Source organism: Dermacentor andersoni, chromosome 8 (genome assembly GCF_023375885.2).
Source record: "Dermacentor andersoni chromosome 8, qqDerAnde1_hic_scaffold, whole genome shotgun sequence".
Taxonomy (NCBI): Eukaryota; Metazoa; Arthropoda; class Arachnida; order Ixodida; family Ixodidae; genus Dermacentor; species Dermacentor andersoni.
Window position 1 is genome coordinate 87,126,068 of NC_092821.1, and position 15,013 is coordinate 87,141,080.

Below are 15,013 nucleotides of genomic sequence, written 5' to 3' on the forward strand. Positions count from 1 at the left end.
CACGGGCAGTGGAATCGGCAGGGGTCCACGTGGTAGCGTGATTGGCAGTCGGCGTCGTGGCTCATGGAGCCGAGCTTGTAAAGGATATCAAAGCAGTATTATTGAAGTTTTAGCGTCCAGTGACTGAGAGCCAGCACAGAGCATGGTGATCCGTGATGACTGAAAAGGTGCGGCCAAAAAGTACTGTCGAAATTTTGAGACAGCCAAAACCAGAGCAAGGCATTCGCGGTCAGTGAAGGAGAACTTGCGCTCTGAAGGGGAGATGAGGCGGCTGGCGTAGGCGATGACGCGGCCTTGTTGCCGCTGTGCGAGGACAACGTGTGAAGTGACTTTAAAGAGAATGGAAGAGATAAGTGCAGTGCCGTGACGGTCTCTCACAGGAGGGCACCTCAACAACACTGCACGGGGAAAGGAGTGTGGGGAGAAAAAGATGAAGAGAGAGGAAAGGATAAGGCGGCAGAAAAATAACATAAAAAGTGAATGCGGGGCTCAGAGCCGCGCTCTTAGTTGCGTCGCACTGCAAAAGTCAAGTAGTGCCGCAAGCGCACTCTTGACGATAGAGAAGTGGGCTGCAGGAAAAAGTAGCGCTTTGGTCGTGTCGCAAGGCAGTCCCAAACGCCGATACGATGAATACAAGTCCGTGCGCTCCACACAGAAATCAGGACAGTTAAGTAGGAGGTGCCCGAGCGTCTCCACATTGGCGCAGTTGCTGCCCACGGGGCTGCCTTTTCCCTGTAGCCTGTGTAGTCTGGCGACCATCATGTAGCATCCGGCACGCAGGCGAAAAAGGAACGAGCGGTCCTCACGGGAGAGTCCGGCGCGGGGGAGGAGGCGAGGGGGCGTACCTACTGCAACGCGCGGGTCCGGAGGCTGCGCGCGAAGAGTGCGCAGATCGTCGTCTTGGCCACGTCGAAATGGGTGACCGAGGTGGCGATTGGGAAGCGATCGGAGGGAGCCTCCTTAGCGAGGGTGTCGGCCGCCTCGTTGCCCGGTTAGCCGATGTGCGCAAAGACCCGCTGCAAGGGCAAATCGCAGCCCCGCCAGACGAGATGGCGGAGTTTTGAACCGACCCGCTGCACAAGCGGAAGACCGACATAGTCCTTCACAAGCATGCACCGTAGAAAGCAATCTCGTGAGCGTGCGGAATGCATCACCTTGTTCACGACATCATGAAAATGTGATTTCCTTCTTCAGGAGCTGTATTAGTGAACGGTTCAATGTCGGCGAAGTTCTTGACAAAACGACGGAAATTATAACACAAGCCAACAAAGCTCCGGAAGTATTTGGCCGAACGCGGCACAAGGAAATGTTTTGCGACACGAATTTTCTCGGAATCGCGTTTGACGGCACGAGAACTCACACGGTGGCCTAGGACAGGAATTTCACGACAGCCATAAACAACAGGCGTTCGATAATCGTGCAAGTGAAACTAAACGGGTTGCTAGTAAATCGCTTCGTGAAGTCACGATTCACTGCAGGGAAAGGCATATGATTGGCGGGTCGGCGACCGCGTCGCAGGTTTACATGGTGCGCGGCATCCTGTAGGCGTGCGGCGGCGAAAGTACGAGCATTTTGGTTCGCCTTCGTAGTGTCTTCGACAGCCGGTTGATTTGCGACGCGCTCAGCTTCCGGAATGCAAGTGGTAAAGTTCGCAGCGTACGCCACGAACGCGCGAAGGCATTCTCCTTCAGCCTGGCGTACCAGATTCGCCCGTCGACGTCATTGCCTTTTTCTGCCGCTTAGCGCAGCAGTTTTCGTAGTTGGTGCCATAGCTAGCGAAGCAGTAGGCGGCATGTAAGCACTGCTGATGCACGTTGAAGCTCCACTCCGTAGCTGACGAGGCATCACTGGCTAATCCGGCGCGAAAGACAAACTACGTGCGGAAAGCGTCGTCGCCTCAGCAGAAGCCCTACATCTCCTGTACTAGGCTACACCGCGTTGAAGCCTCCGCCACGCTGAGACTACCGAAGCACTCACTATCGGCGTTCGTTAGTCTCATGATGCAGTACTTCGTTTCACCACTCTTAGATGACAGCGCCATCGCTGTCAACATAGAGCATATTTTACAAGTTCAGGCCGACGTCACGCCCGCTAGAGGAAACTGATGGTGTACCTCGGCATAAAACGCTTTCTTTTTAAAAACGAATACAACATTTGGATGAGCGAGGCATGTCGACCATTTGTAGCGATGAAGCAGAGAGGCCATCAACCCTTCGTATGTGGTGGGAGTATTACATAAGCCAGATTGCATAACTTCATATTGCAAAAGCCCGTAGTGTAACAAGTGCGGTCTTTTCGCAGTACAGGTCGTCGACAGAAATCTGCCAGTATCCTCAGCGGAGGTCGATGGATGAGAAGTAGGTAGACCTGTGAATGTAGTAGAGGGTGTCGTCAATCCATGGCAGTCGGTAGAAATGTGTGGCTTTGTTCAAGAGACGGTAGTCGTCGCAGAAGCGCCAGCTAACGTGCTTCTTCACTAGGAGGACAGGCGGCGTGCAGATACTACAGGAATGTTAATGACGTTTTGATGAGCATCTTGTCAACCTCCCGCTGAATCACTTGCCGCTCAGAATGGGTCACGCGATAAGGAAATCATCGAATGGCGTTGGCTCCTCCAGTATAAATCCGATGAGTAACAACGGATGTCTGGCCCAACGGGTAGTCATGAAACTTGAAGATGTCGCAATAAGACATCAACAGGTGCCGCAGATCGGCAGTGTTTGTTGGGACAAGGTCAGACGCTATCATTTTGTCAAAACTAACATCGGCTTAACTTCACGAGGCGGTGGCTGTACCGGAAGACGAAGAATTGTCTGCAGGGAATGCAGAAGTAGCATGCTCATCGATGGAACAGACATTGCCTAGAGCCGAGCCTGCCAGGAGAATTTGCGTGTGCGAGCTGAAGTTCCAGATGGACAGTAACACTGTTATTAGTGATGATAATGAGGGCGTGGAGAAAGGCAATAGTTCGGGCCAATAGAACATCGTCCATTAGGGCAAACAAGTAAGCACCACCGGAAATGGAAGGCAGGGACGTCAAGTCCACGTAGATAATGGCTTGAGGTGGCAGTCGAACGTGATCGACGCAGCACAAACGCGGTTGACGTCTTGGTGGAGCGTCCGAGTGAAGGCGCATGATGATCTGGCGCACATCACTTCCACACTCAAACAGGGCGGTATGGGCTGATAGAAAGTCCATGCCAAGTAGTACAGTCGTAGAGTGATCGGCGATGCTTATGCATACTGAGCACATCCCAAGGACAGGACGGGTTCCACCTTCGGTGACTGGGATGGTTAATAACGTGGCGATGTGAGGATCTTCAAGAGATGACCGAGCTCTGAACACATCACAGATATCTGCTAGCCCTTGTCATCGAAAGCAGTGACGCGCACGGCATCTACTTTAACATTTATTAGGTTACGTCTACTAGGCAGCGTCATCTACAGACACTATATCTAGTTTTCAGAAGAAAGACCTCTAATCGGCGGCGACGGGCGGCAGAATTAGGTCGAGGGAGATGACCGACGACGAGAGACCGGCGAGCGGGACTAGTGCCCACGCGGAGATGGTGAGCGACGATATGACATAGTGGAAGCGTCATTGCCATTAGCATGCGATTGTACGAAGTGAAGTTCGAAACGATCAGGATTGCTCTCAGGGCGATGGTTATGGGCACAGGGCGCATGAGAAGGCCAAGACATTGCTGCAGTAGCGGGCGAAGTGACCTATGCAATGGTAGCTAAAGCAAATATACCGGTCAGCGGCAGTCCTGCATTCGGCCGGATTGCGACGACATAGGAGGGGCCTTGGGCGTTGATATGGTCAGTCGGGCGATTTCGAGATAATTAGTGGGGCGTGAGGATGCGACGGCACACACGGACGTAGACTCAAAGGTGCGAGAGCACATGTAAGCAGAAGACATGGCCTCAATTTCATGTCTGATAATCCTTGACACGTGCTTCACGATGAGCGGTACCTGCAGTGCGGTACGTCTTCTCACGACGATGTTGCTGTCTTGTTGGGCAGTCACACGAACTGATAAGCGGAGTGTCAGCTTTTGGCATTCTCAAAACGCTTGCACTCTCGTTTGATGGAGTCGACCATCTTGCAGTCCTTGCAAATGAGCAAATTTATTGCATTATCTTCTCTCCCTTCAAAGGGACGTCCCACTTTGTCTGGCTCCGTCATGTACCCTTTGGCTTCGCGACAAAGGGCTAGCACGTCCTGTATACAAGAAACATATAACTCCGTAGATTTTGGGCTAGTGACGCCAGCACCTTCTTCGCCGCGGCCCTACGACCAACCTTTTCAAGCAGATAGTGCTTTTTTGCTTGCATAAATGCTAACTTGCGACTTCAGCTTCATGATTGCCGAAGCAGACCTTTGCTGCTTCTTGTAAGTAAAATTTAACATTTGCCAGCATGGCCGTATCATACCATCGGTTGTTTTTACTTACACGCTCTTATATGGCCAACCATTCATTAATATCGACGTTATTGGTTCTAGAAGTCGCCATGGTAGCTTATTGGCTTCGATGTTGCGCTGCTAAGGAGGAGGCACCGGGATCCCATCCTAGCCACGGCGGCCGCATTTCAATGGGGACGAAATTCAAAAACACCCTTGTACTTAGATTTAGGTGCACGTTAAAGAACCCAAGATGGTCAAGATTATTCCGGAGTCCCCCATGCGGCGTGCCTCATAGTCAGATCAAGATTTTGTCACGCAAAACCCCATTATCTAATTTTATTTACCGGTTCCGGAAAACGTGCCTGGGTCTCTTGGCTGCGCACAGGGACAACGATTGACGTCTCCGCCGCTGAAGAAGAGGCCGCCTATCCTTTCATGGTGGATAAATTCAAGCAACGGCTGCGGCGGAGCTCCGTCATAAGGAGTTCTTACCCATCGTCTCCACCAAAAGTGTGGCGTAGACAAAGACTAGGCAAAATTACATTTACAGTTGCATACATACATACTGTAGTGGGTAATATGCATGTGGCACTGTGCGGACTGCCACCGCTGCGGCGCGAGACACGAGCGCGGGTTGTTGATGCGAAGCGCTAGGACTCGTGATCTAGAGCTACCTGCGATCCCTCGAACGAGCTACAATAAACCCCATTTCATTTGGTGGAGCTGCGGGGTAACCTCGAAAACTGGAACGCCGAAGCCGGACGCTACCGACTGCTGCGACCATGCCTGACGAAACCACCCAGGAAGATGCACCACAGCCTCCGACGATCATCGTTTCCGGTGCATTGCGCCAGCGTGATCCTGCCATCTTTAGCGGCACCGATGATCATGACGTGGAGGATTGGTTGTCATCTTACGAAAGGGTGAGCCAGCATAACAAGTGGGACGACATCACGAAGTTGCACAATGTGCTGTTTTACTTAACCGGCGTCGCGAACCTCTGGTTCCGAAACCACGAACACGATTTCACAACGTGGAGCAGATTCAAGACAAGTTTCACAGAAGTGTTCGGGCGCCCCGCTGTGCGCAAGCTTCGCGCAGAACAACGCTTACGGGGGCGCGCGCAACATCACGGTGAAACGTTCACAAGTTACATCGAAGATGTCATTGACCTGTGTAAGCGCGTGAATCCGTCAATGGCGGAACAGGACAAGATAAAACACATTATGAAAGGCATTGATGAGGACGCATTTCAAATGTTGCTAGCGAAGGATCCGCGTACCGTGGCCGAAGTTATCAACTTGTGCCAAAGTTTTGACGAGCTACGGAAACAACGCATCTTAGCTCGGCGCCCACCGCCTACGGAAGATTCGTTAGCAGCATTGGTTATTGGCGACAACCACACAACTTTGCTGACGCAAATAAAAGAATTTGTGCGCGAGGAGGTCGCGCGACAGCTCTCGATTTTGCCGACCACGGACAAGCCTTCTCAATATTTGGCTCCAGCGATCCGACAGGTAATTCAAGAGCAAGTGACCGAAGCTCTTCCACCTCCGTGTCAGCCGGCTCCTGTGGCCGCGCCTCTGACGTATGCTGAAGCCGCTGCACGGGCGCCTCGTCTGTCGGGATTCTCACCTCCGCCTTCAGCGCCTCTCCAGCCGGTGTTCTCTCATCCGCCCTCGCCTCGCCAGCAGGTCGCTGCCTTTTTCAGCGCACAGCAACAAGGTACAAATCCTTGGCGCACTCCTGACAACCGCCCAATATGCTTTGCCTGTGGTACACCGGGACATGTAGCGCGCTTCTGCCGCCGGCGCTTGCCGGCCTTCGTGGGCACCGCGCGACCACCCAGCTCCGGCTTCCGACCTTTCCGTATGCCTTCACGACCACCACCGGAAGTCTACGCTGCTGATGACATACCAGCACCGCAGTCACAGCTCTACAATACTCGTCGCTCACCTTCCCCTCGTCGGCGCTCACTCTCACCCATGCGTCGTAGGCCCAGTGCCAGTACTACTGAGGCGGAAAACTGATTTCCGCAGTTCCTGAGGCACGAACTGCGTCATCGTCGGAACATCAAAGTCCTCGTTTTTCCCCCGCTAACGTTATTGAAGTGTCTGTTGATGGCATCAAATGTCTTGCGCTCGTCGATACAGGTGCTGCTGTATCTGTGATTAGTGAGAAACTTTGCCGTGAATTACGGAAAGTGACCATGATGCCTTCGGTATTATTGCTTAGAACAGCCAGTGCACAACAAGTTCAGCCAGTCGCTATGTGCACTGCCAGGGTGTTGATTCGAGACATTTTGTATTCGATTGATTTCTTTGTGCTAACTTGTTGCTCCCACGATGTGATTCTCGGTTGGGATTTTCTGTCGCGCCATCACGCGGTCATTGACTGTGCACGTGCTGAGGTTCAGTTCTCCGTTCTGTGCGATTTGCCATCTCACGACTTTCAAGTTCATGATGTTACCAGGATCTGTGTAGCTTGAGATACTGACCTTCCCCCTCACAGCGCGGTATTTGTCCCTCTTTCATGCGCATCGCTTGCCGAAGCGACGGTCATGTTTTCACCCGCTGCCGTCTTCATTCGCCGCCAGCCTATATTGTTGCCTTTCGCCCTCCTCACGGTTCACCATGGGGCTGCAGAAATACTGATTTCTAACCCAAATTCGTACACTTTGGCTTTGCACTGTGGCGAGACTATTCGTACCATCCAGACTGTGGACGCTGACGTTATTGTGCAGTTCCCTGTTCCCGACGACGTGGATACTGCCAACGTAACAGCACTGGCACCCCATGTGCCATCTAACCGAGTACCACCGGATGTTTTTTGTCGCTCTATTGCCGATGACCTCGAGCCGACACAACGTGAGCGGCTTATTACTCTTTTAAATGATTTTCACGCCTCTTTTGACTGCAACCAAGCATCATTAGGCCGCACGAGTACCGTCTCTCACCACATTGATACGGGACATCACGCACCATTACGCCAGCGTCCGTACCGCGTGTCATCCACCGAGCGTCGTGTCATCGCCGAGCAAGTTGAAGACATGCTTGAACGTGGTGTTATCAAGCCATCCTGCAGCCCTTGGTCATCTCCTGTAGTACTCATTAAGAAAAAAGATGGCTCGATTCGTTTCTGTGTGGACTATCGTCGCCTCAACAAGATTACACGAAAAGATGTCTATCCTCTACCGCGCATAGATGACGCCCTGGATTGTCTTCATGGTGCCGAATTCTTTTCTTCTTTAGACTTGCGATCGGGCTATTGGCAAGTGCCAGTGGATGAATCCGACCGCTCGAAGACAGCTTTTATTACGCCTGATGGCCTGTATGAGTTTACAGTAATGCCATTCGGCCTCTGCAATGCACCCGCGACATTCGAAAGGATGATGGACAATCTTCTACGAGGCCTCAAATGGAAGACGTGCTTGTGTTATTTAGACGACGTGGTAGTTTTCTCCCCTGATTTCACCACTCACCTCTCTCGTCTACGCGAAGTCCTTACTTGCCTTACCACCGCCGGCCTTCAACTTAACTTGAAAAAGTGCCGCTTCGGAGCCCGCCAGCTGACCATACTTGGCCATGTCGTGTCCAAAGACGGCGTCCTTCCCGACCCTGACAAACTTCGTGCTGTCGCAGAATTTCCGCGGCCGACTACAGTGAAAGAGCTCCGCAGTTTCGTCGGTCTTTGCTCTTATTTTCGCCGCTTTGTGCGCAATTTTGCCTGCATCATCGCTCCCCTGACGAAGCTCCTGGCTGGCTCTGGTGACCTTCGTGACTGGACTCCGGCATGTGACCAAGCCTTCACCACTTTGCGTCGTCGGCTTACCTCACCGCCTGTTCTACGCCACTACGACCCGAGTGCACCGATTGAAGTTCATACCGACGCCAGCGGCGTTGGTCTTGGGGCCGTCCTTGCACAACGGAAGCCTGGCTTTCCAGAAAATGTGGTTGCATATGCGAGTCGTGCTCTCACGAAGGCAGAATCCAATTATTCTGTCACGGAAAAAGAATGTTTAGCTATAGTTTGGGCCTTAAACAAATTTCGCCCTTACTTGTATGGCCGTCCGTTCGACGTTGTGACAGACCACCACGCGCTCTGCTGGCTTGCGTCACTGAAAGACCCGTCGGGGCGTCTTGGACGTTGGGCTCTTCGGATCCAAGAATTTGACATTCGCGTCATTTATCGATCCGGGCGCCAACATTCTGATGCAGATGCGCTCTCCCGTGCGCCCATGCGATCCGACGAAAGGCCACCTTCATCCATAGAGTGCCCGGTTGCTACGCTTGCTGTTACTGACATGCCGTCTGAACAGAGAAAAGATCCGTGGATTCTGTCTCTCATTGACATTCTTAGCAGTTCTTCAACGTCTACATGCCCTCGAGCCATTCGTCGCCAAGCCACCCACTTCGTGCTACGGGACGCCATCTTGTACCTCCGAAACTATCAGCCCGACGGTCGCAAATGGCTGCTAGTCCTCCCTCGCCATTTGCGTTCCGACGTATGCACGTATTTCCATGCAGACCCACAACAAGCTCATGCTGGCGTCCTGAAAACCTACGAGCGGCTCCGCCAGCGGTACTACTGGCGCGGCATGTATTCTTATGTCCACAAATACACTCGGTCATGTGCAGCCTGTCAGCGACGGAAGACATCTTCTCATCCGACAGGCCCTCTGCAACCTTTACCGTGTCCTGCACGTCCTTTTGATCGGATTGGCATCGACCTTTATGGGCCTCTTCCGTGCAGTGCTGCCGGAAATCGTTGGATAATTGTCGCAGTCGACCACCTGACAAGATATGCTGAAACTGCTGCACTTGCTTCGGCTGCTGCTCGCGACGTCGCCGCATTCATCTTACGGCATTTCGTCTTACGGCACGGCGCACCGCGAGAACTACTCAGTGACCGAGGCCGTGTCTTCTTGTCCGAAGTTATTAATGAGCTACTCGCCGCGTGCCGCACTATTCACCGCACCACTACGGCGTATCATCCACAAACTAACGGTCTAACGGAACGATTCAACCGCACCCTTGGGGACATGCTCACCATGTATGTTGCGTCGGATCATTCAAATTGGGACGATGTCCTCCCTTTTGTGACGTACGCCTACAATACCGCCGTTCAGGCTACCACAGGCTTCTCACCATTTTTCCTTCTTTATGGGCGTGAACCATCCACTACCCTCGACACCGTACTACCATATCACCCGGATGCCTCTGAATTCACCCCGCTTTCCGAAGTTGCTCGCCATGCTGAAGAGTGCCGCCAACTGGCTCGCTATTGTTGTGTGGCAAGATACCACGCAAAGGGTGCATATTTGTTTAAGAGTGCATACACTCTTAACCAAACGTACAGCCCTTGGGGCGTACATTTGCATCACAACAATAGTCGTCACCTATCTTGCTTGCGTTTCCTTTCTTGAAAATGCTGCACTCACTACTTTCCTATCGAGAATGCTCCGTCATGCTGATATCGCACATGCCGTTCGTGACTTGGAAGTACCGCGCTCGCAGAGTTAAAGCAAGGAAATGCGGATAAGACAGATGAAGATTATTGTTGTGGGGCAAGATATGACACGAAGGAGGTAATTTGGTTAAGAGTGTAGAGCGGAGGTGCAGATGAAAAGCGTTCCATGCTATCGCAGCACTCTTCGACCAACTACGTAGACGCTTGCCAGGTCATGGTGTTCTTTTTAGGTGTGAGCTCGGCGCGTATTGGGAAACGTGTGCAAAGCTGGCCGATAGTTGGTGCGGTAAGAAAAATAAATTTCTGCCATGTTATTCCTACGTAAATCAGCACGGTTACTTAAAGGTTGAGAGAAAATAATTATTTCAGACAGTGTGTCAACAGTATATGCTCAACTTATAAGTTTCACCTGTTAGCCCATGCTAAGTTAATATGGCTTTCAATTTGCAAATGACTTTTTTCGGCGGAGCTGTTAAGGGAAGTTCCCCCGGGTTCGTGTCCTTGTTGAGACAAAAAGCTCACCATACGTAGGCCGATCCTGAAGATAGTGCAATACCGGGCCGACCCACAGCGGAGGTGAAGCAGGCGTTAAGCACTTCCTATGCGTGCGCGAATCCCGAAGATAGTGCAATGCCGAAACGATCCGCGGCGGAGGTGCAGTTCGCCATTAAGAGGCCCACATGCATAGCTTCGCTGGTCATTCTTCTTCACAGAGTGGAATGGCACTGAGTTTTTTTATGCTTGTTTTGTTCTGCATAATCGTTTCACAGGGCATAGGCAGTTCACTACTAATGTGAAGACTACTGTAGAGGCAATATGACTGACAGCTCTAATTTCGCCTACTACGAACCGAACAAGGATATCAAAGGCACCGACAAAACAAGCCCTAAGCTGCTGCCCTTATGAGGTGGAGTTCTACGCATGCAATAGAAATCTGCCTTGTCTGTCCACACAAAGCTACTTTGAAAGAAGCCCTCACATGTTTGGCCAACTTCACGTACCAGCCTTAACAAACCCCGAGCAGAAGCGGTGAACTATAAAACAAACCTACTCGCACAAAATGAACTCTGGCATGCAGCCAAGCGGTGCCAGTGCTGGAAAAATAAGATTCGTGTGTATCACACCTACGTTATTTGCCATTGTGTTATTTAATTCTTGAACACATTTATTGTTGGAGGCAGAAATTGATATCTCTGTTCTCTATGTTTATTTTAGGCGCACACAAAAGCAAACTGCATATTTACGCATAAATAGTTACACAGTGTGGCTCTCCATGAGCGGCATCCCTAGGTATTTTCACAACCAGTTCGATTTCCTTGCATTTTTTGCCCGACAGCACTGATGATGAATTCATAACCTGTCCAGCTTAAAAATTTGCAGGCACAATGAAGGCGAAATGTTCATTAGTCCGGAGCAGCAGAAGTAATAATCCTCAAACATATCATTGGTGGACATTTTCAGGATATAATAAAAATAAAAGCCAGCACATCGCATCAACGCAATTTTGTTTATCATGCATATAAACAACGCATGATGTAAACATGTTTGGCTCTTCCTGCACTCAGGTAGCACTCACTGCATTTAAAAATCTGTGGTTTCTTGAACGCCATTTATTTCAAAATCCTGTCACCTACATGCGAAGCCTAATACACCTCTCACACGCCACCTGTAATGTCATCCGCATCGAATGAGATTAGGTCTTAATGCCATTTCTGTAGCTTGAAAACGGGGGTACTGATTGACTTACACATCTAATGGCATTCGCCCATTGAATGAGTTTCCCGAACTCATGCAAGCGCGACTTGTGTAACCTCATTGGTAGGGCCTTGGCAAAAAAATTACGAAATCGGTAAGTGAAAATGAAATGTAATCAGAGTAAAGGCTGCCATAATTTCTGTTATGAACTTTTTATTAATTTTATGACGTGCAGCATGAAGTAGTACTGGATGCTAGTACTTATTGCCGCCCATGTGTACTAACGCTCGTCCGTTTTTTTTTTTTTTTCATTCCTGCATATTGTTTTCAAGGTGGTGCCGAGCTAAAACCTCTCCACCAACTATGGAAGCCAACTTTGCAGCTTCGTCAGCAGGAAATGAGAAGCGAAAGACGCGTGGGACCGACGACGAGACGCTCGCGCTGCTGAAAGTGCGGGATGACTACCTCACCGATTTGCGCTAAGTGGCGCGCAACCCGAAACTACACTTGTCGATTGCCGAGTGCCTGCGTGTGCAAGGTACCGATCAACATCGTCATCAATTGCTAATGTCATTTTGTATACCAGTATGCACAGGGCGTGAGACCGCAATGACATTCGGTATGAATGACATTTATTGTGAATGACATAACACGTGCAGCGTGACAGAGGTATAATTCGACCACAGCTTTCTAAATGTGGTCTCGTCTCGTCTTTATTGCGTACGTCCAAAACACAGTCATCAACTAAACGCAAAAATTCTCTAGACACCATCTCACGATGACTGTCAACCGTAATGCGTGAGCATTGAATCAATATAACAACACAACGTATCGCCACCATCAAAACAAGCTATGTATAATGAATGTACTGTAGCGGGACTCCTTTTTCGCGCTTTCTTGAGAGCACTTGGCGCCATCTAGCGCCGCCACCAGGAAGCCTAGGATGGCCTCCGAAATGCTTGTTGCACTGACGCGTGCCACGCGGCCACAGGGCCCCTCCCTCGCGCTGCGTTCTGTACACGCGGTGCCATCTAGTGGCGCGACCGAGAAGTTCGCGCGTGGCCCCCTAAATGAGAAGCGTTGCACGCAGGTACTTGCGAACGCCGACAATTGTTCTTTCGTTTGCCGCACACTCAGTGGCACGTACTCAGTAACACAACTTGGCAAGACGTTCATTGAACAGCGGCGCACACCCAGTGCATTCATGGCGCAGCTCGCTAAACCGTTGACGTGGATGGCGTTCATTGAAAAGTGGCACATACCCATTGCATAAGCTGCAGGGCCAGCTTATGGGTCGCGAGTTACTATCATTGAGGACCATTTCTATTCTACCCAGCATGGGAAACTTGAGGGATCTTGTTCGTCATTGTAGACCAGCCCATTTTCAGTGCCACATACCTAGTTACCCAAGTTGAGCAGCAAGTTGGCACGACACTTATAATCAAAGTGATGAGGGGGGTGCGCACGATGGAGTTGTGTGCTGATTTACCTGTCCAGCACTACGTTTTTTTTCAACATAGAAATGAGTTGCAAGTGCATAATTTGTGTCGTCTCTTCATCACTGTGTTCGGTGTTTGAGCGCTGGCCCCCTAAGATACAGCATGTACGTATTGCATTGGACGGGACGTAATCTCTAAATTTCGGAAATGAGTTGAAGAGGGAGCCAGCACAAAGGATTCGCCCCCTGCTGCCGGCGCTCTTCATCATGCTAGTCTTGTGAGAGCGAGTGTTCGTGATCATCGAGTCAGATCTGTCGATGTATGTTTGTACGCACGCGACACCATGCTTGTTCATTTAATTTTTAAGCGAACGTTTACTGCCATTTATATGGTCAACAAACTACGCTTATTATTTCGTGTTGTAGTCTAATATGCTGTTATGGCTAGTAACGCTTCATCGTTCAGGCCAAACTGCGGCTTTTTTTCCCGTTTCTACCTCACCATGTTTGCTTAGGCATCAATACGTTATCCACGTATTTCAACGTTTTCAGCTAATTAGAGTTCCTCTTGGCAGTCCTGCGACAAAGCCCCATCCCGTGAGGCCCCCTACTGTGTACTTTGGGTGGCTTGTTGACACCTGTAGCACTGCGCCTGCTTCTGCGCGCGCAGCTCAGGTATCGCGGTAACACAACGTGCATGAATGTGGAATGCGGCTAATAAGAGCCAAGTATGGAATTACATGGTCGAAACACACTGGAGCAAGGAATGATAAGTTAAAAATTAAATACACGGCGGTAATGCTATACTCGAAGAAAAGGGATATCCGTCGGCATGGTGCGTCACAGTGAATTCAGACTTGTCGTTTCAGTAGAGACGATCACGTTTTCAAGAGAAATGAACACAGCGCTTGTACATGGCGTTTAGGTCAGTAAAAGAAGAAAAAAAATACAAATTTGTACTCAAGAGACTCACGCACTTTGAAACCGCGTTTGGTGTCGCTTGGCGTTTGGTGAAACCGGTATTGGTGTCATTACTAATCCTTCGCTTTCATCAAATGTAAGCAGTTTCGTAGTGTTCGCATAAATGTTACTGAATGCAATACGGCGTAAAAGGTTGCTCATAAAGTGAGCGCACAGATTATACGCACGGATTGTATTGTACGTGGGCGTTGTGAACAAGAAGTTACCGGGTGTCTTAACGAAGACAACGAAGGGACGAGGGGGGAGAATAAAGAAGATGGCTCCCACCATAGCCTAGCCCTACTCTGTATTATTACATGTATATGACTCTATGAACGGTTGTTGTAATTAGTGCACAATAAAGCATAGAGAGAATAAATTTGTTTACGTTGTACGAGTGCAAAAAGCCATCGTCGTTTCAGCAGCACTTACCCTTTTGACGCGTTAGCTGTCCCTAAGTCTTGTTTTGGCGAAGTTTTCATTGTCACGAGTCTGGACGTTTCTCGAAGTTTTCATCCGTCCGTGCCTGCTCCAGGCACAATGCCTTAGCAAAGAGGGTCGCGCGTAGGAAGTCGACTGCTATAAGTATACAGCATCTGCAGTGTCTTAAATCTGGCTCACATGTACGCAATGCGACGGTCTTGCTTTGTCAAGGGCAGTATGTTAGACAGTTCAGTGCTGTTGGATGGGTCCAATGCAGGACTTGAAAGTACTGTCATCTGCAGCTGTCCATCACGTGCCGCCAGATTAGCGAGGAGCGCTCATCCGCTATGTAGGTCAGAAAACATAGAGCCAGCGGAAATGTGCCGCTATTGCAGGTGCCGCTGTCGAATTATTAACAATGTGTCAAGGCACCTCAGAAGGCTGTGCTTTGACATATTATGTCGTTGGGGATTTGTAGCATTAGCATTATAAACTCACTTCCCGTACACCACACTTATTATTGACGCTTCCTATAGGCCACACCAGGTACTTTATTTTAATGTTAAGAGTATTTTAAGATGGTCGCTTGTGGTATATAGCACAAAGTTTTATGCTGTATG